Source organism: Enhydra lutris, unplaced genomic scaffold (genome assembly GCF_002288905.1).
Source record: "Enhydra lutris kenyoni isolate GAN:26980312 unplaced genomic scaffold, ASM228890v2 scaffoldscaffold80, whole genome shotgun sequence".
Lineage (NCBI taxonomy): Eukaryota > Metazoa > Chordata > Mammalia > Carnivora > Mustelidae > Enhydra > Enhydra lutris.
Genome location: NW_019154164.1, coordinates 4,010,687 through 4,015,495, shown reverse-complemented (window position 1 = coordinate 4,015,495; position 4,809 = coordinate 4,010,687).

The following is a 4,809-nucleotide window of genomic DNA, read 5'->3' as shown; positions in this document are numbered from 1 at the left end:
GCAGAGCTCCTGCAGAGAGATGGAGTGTGCCAGGGACCAGGTCAACTTGGATAAAGATCCTGGCACAGACTATGAACTTTTCTTGTGACTCTCAACATCTCTAAAGAGCATCTGGCAACAACTCAATATTCCAAGAGAGTCCAGAGAAAGAAGAGACCCTGTTCCAGCTCTGGGCAGCAGGGTTAGAAAAGTATTTGGACAGATGCTTTCTTACTGTCAGTGGTCTGGGGTCATGAGAGCAGTGAGCATATCAAAGGCTCTGGAGTTAGGACAACTTTGATTCCAATCCCACCTCTGACACCTAACTGTCCTGTGAGTTTGATCCAATTCTGTGAAACCCCCAGGATTCCACTTCTTTATCTAGTAAACTGAAATACTTATACCCCTGTAAAATGTTTTTGTGATGATTGATTGAGACCATGTTGTGAAGAAATGCAGGGTGTAAGACTTGGCGAACAGTATCTTCCTAATCAAAGATAGTTTTATTCTACTCTTGTCCAGCTTGAGACTGCATGAAAAATGAGTCTGCAAAACCAAGAATCCTTAGGATCGGAGCTACCCTTTTTTGATATGGCCCAGTTCTAATTTCCCTCTCTAATAGACCAACTAGAAGCAATACAATAAGGAGATATGGGGTTCTCATTGAGAGAGGGGACCTTCAAAGGGGGCAGTGTACCATTTTGTAAATAAATAATATTAGTGTTACTTTTATCTAAAAATTAATATATGTCCCATGTTCATTCTGATAAATTAAGTGCTATTTAATAATACGATGGCAATATTCCCTAAACTGATGTATAAATGCAATGCAGTCCTTAGCAAAATCCCAGAAGGCTTCTTTACAGAAATTGCAGGCTTATTCTAAAATGTATATGGAAGTGTAAGTGGGCCAGAATAGCCAATACAATTTTGAAAGGGAAGAATGAAATTGGAAGTCTCAGATCTGAATAGACATTTTTTTCCAAAAAAAAGATGTACAAAGTCCCATAAGCACATAGAAAGATGTTCAGCATTATTGTCCATCTGAGAAATGCAAATCAAAACTATAAGGGGTGGCTCAGTCAGTTAGGTGTCTGACTTGGTTTTGGCTCAAGTCATGATCTCAGGGTCATGAGATCAATCCCCCTGCATTCAGCATAGAGTCTGCTTGAGAATCCCTCTCCCTCTCCTTCTGCTCCTCCCCCCACCCCACCTCTCTCTTTCTCTCTCTTTCTCTTTCTCTCTCTCCAATGAATAAATGAAATCTTAAAAAGTAAAAAAAAGAATAGTGGGGCACCTGTGTGGCTCATTTGGTTAGGTGTCTGCCTTCAGCTCAGGTCATGACCCCGGGATCCTGGGATCAAGTCCTGCATCAGACTCCCTGCTCCATGAGGAACCTGTTTCTTCTTCTGCCTCTTTCTCTCTATGCTTGTCTATCTGGTGCTCGCTTTGGCAACACATATTCTGTTTGTCTATCTGTCATGAATTTAAAAAAAAAAGAAAAGAAAAGAAAAGAAAAATAAATCAGATTGTGGTTACCAGAGGCAATGGGTGGAGGAGAGGGGATCGGATGAAGGTGGTCAAAAGGTACAGATTTCCAGTTATAAGAGAACTAAGGGATGGAATGTACAACACAGAGACTATAGTTAATTTCTGCTATATAATATATAGGAAAATTGTTTAAAGAGTAGTTCCTAGGAGTTCTCATCACAAAGAGTAATATTTTTTTCTTTTTACTGTATCTATATGTGACTATGGTTGTTAACTAAACCTATTGTGCTAATAATTTCACAGTAGGTATAAATCAATCACACTGTATACCTTAAACATTATGAAATCATCAAGCTATATACCTTAAACATATACAGTGAAGTATGTCAATTATTTCTGGATAAACTGGAAAAAAAGAAGAGAGATAACAAGTATTAGCAAGGAAGTAGAGACACTGGAACCCTTATATATTGCTGGTATGAATTCAAAATGGTGCAGCTGCTCTGGAAAATAATCTGTCAGTTACTCAGTTAAGCATAGAGTTACCATGTGATCCAGTGATTCCACTCCTACTTATATATACCCAAGAAGATTAAAAACATATATCTGCACAAAAACTTGTACATGAATGTTCACAACAGCATTATTCATAATAGGCAAAAAGTGGAAACAACTCAAGTTTCCATCAACTGGTGAGTGAATAAATAACACATGGTATAGGCATACAATGGAATATCATCTGGTAATAAAAATAAATGAAGTATTGATTCATGCTACAATATGGATGAAACTTAAAAATATTGTGCTGAATGAAAGAAGGCAGACCAAAAAATGCCACACGTATGATCCCATTTATATGAAATGTCTAGAATAGGCAAATCCATAGACAGAAAGTAGATTAGTGGTTTCCTAGAGTGGAAGGGAAGAGGGTTGGGAGGAAGTCGGAAGTGACTGCTGAAGTGTACAGGGTTTCTTTTTGGAATGGATAAACATGTTCTAAAATTACTTGCAGTGATGGTTGCTCAACTCTGTAAATACACTAAAAGCCATTGAATTGCACATTTCAAATTGATGAATCATATGATAAGGGAATTCACTTAAAACCATTATAATACAAAAAGTAATACATGTTCATTAAAATGGGAGAAAATCAGAAAAGTAAAAAGAAGAAAAAGAAACTCAATTCACATTAAAAAAATCTTTCCATTTTCCAATTGTTCTCAGGACAATCCTGACTCCTTAGAGTTTTCTTAGGGTTGATTGAGTCAAAGGTGCTTACCCTGAAGTATAAGATCTTGTATGATTCATTCCATTTACTTCTCCAGCACCATCTTTCATCATTCACAAGTTGATTCCATATGTGTCAACTGTAACAAACTGTTTTTCTCCAAACATTCCATGTTCTCTTGCAAGTCACATACACACATCATTCTCCTGCCTGTGACTGTTGGTACCTCTTTTCTTCATTGGGTTAATTGTTTTCACCCATTAGGATTAGCTTAGACATCACTTCCACCATCTTTTCCTGGCCCCAGAAGATAAGGTGTACCAAATCATTTACACTATGTACATTTCCAAGATGAAAAATTTAAATTAAAAACATATGTACCAACTGAAAAAGGAAATAAATACTAAAGAAACTTTCAAGATCTCTGGGACAATATCAGAAGGTCCAAAATTCATGACATTAAAGGCACAGAAGGAGCAGAAAAGAGATTGGTGCAGAAAGTAACTTTTGAATGAATAATCACCTCAAATTCCCCAAAATTTGATCAAAGACATTAATTTATAGATTTAAGAACTCTGTGAACTCCAAACTGTATAAACTTAAAGAAAATCACATAGACAGATAATAAACTGCCCAACACAAATAGAGAAAAATCTTGAGAGCAGCTAGAAAAAAAAATGACATAATACATATGGTAATAATAATTTGAAATACTACAGATTTCTCATCAGAAACCATGAAAGGCAGAAGACGAAGGAACCACTTTAAATTGCCAAGAGAGTGGGGCACCTAGCTGGCTCAGTCTACCGACATGTGACTCTTAATCTTGGGACCATGAGTTCAAGTCCCCTTGGGGAGTAGAGTTTACTTTAAAAAAATAAATTGCTGAAGGAACAGCCAAACCAGGATTCTATATCCATTGAAAGTACCTTTCAGGAATAAAGGCAAAATAAAGACATGCTCAGATGAAGGAAAACAAGGAGAATTTGCAAACAACTCTTTAAGAAATACCACAGGAAGTTCTTCAGGCTAAACATAAAATCTTACCAGGGAGAATCTTGGAACTTTGGGAATAAAGAGAAACAGAAATGACAAATATAAAAGACTATTTTCCTCCTCTTAGTTTAAAAAAAAAATATGTACGACCATTGAAACAAAATATTATAATATTGTCTGGAGGAGTTTCTAATGTATTTAGATATAATACCTACAAAAGTTTAAAGGATCAGTCTTGGGGTGAAGTGGTTGTAAGGACTTTACTTTTTAAAAATGTATTTATAGTGGCACACTGGGTGGCTCAGTTGGTTACGTGTCTGACTCCTGATTTTGGCTCAGGTCATGATCTCAGGATTTGGGATTGAGCCCTGCATCAGGCTTCACACTCAGCCGGGAGTCTGCTTGAGCTTCTCTCTATCCCTCTCCCTCTGCCCTTCCCCCTGCGCACACACACACTCTCTCTCTTTCTCTGTCTCCAATAAATCTTTAAAGAATTTATTTACAGCAAAAGTCAGTTGTGTTTTGAAAAATGCACACAGTTGTGGAACCAATATAATGGTCACAACACAGAGTAGTTCGAAAATAATGAATGTGGTCATTACCCCACAAAGTTGACTCAGGCCACATCGTAATATTTTTCTTTCTCCCCTCCCCACTTCCCTAGGCAATCAGTGGTAAGTTTCATGTTATTGGAGAGGCTTTTGCATTTTCAAGATTTCCTATGAATGGAATCAGGCAGGTTGTATCCTCTTTTCTGGCTTCTTTCACTCAGCATAATGATTTTGAGATACACTCGTGTTGTTGTGGTCAAATATGTAGTGGTGTGTATTGGTGCATTGGATTCCCTTTGGGAAATCCAAGTGTACTGACAAATTATACATGTGTGAATGTAAGTACCAACATGCATGAGTAAGTGAAAGAGGTAAAGATTCAAGAGACACATTTTGTATGTACGCCTGGTACAGCACTGTGGATATACAGCCGGTATTATAAATGTAGGGAAGATATTTCCACTTTCTGAGGGATGGCATATTTTCCTGGAAAAGGTTGAGGTCTAGGAGTCAATAGATATGATTGCCTAACTAATAATCATGATATGATTATTAACTGAACCA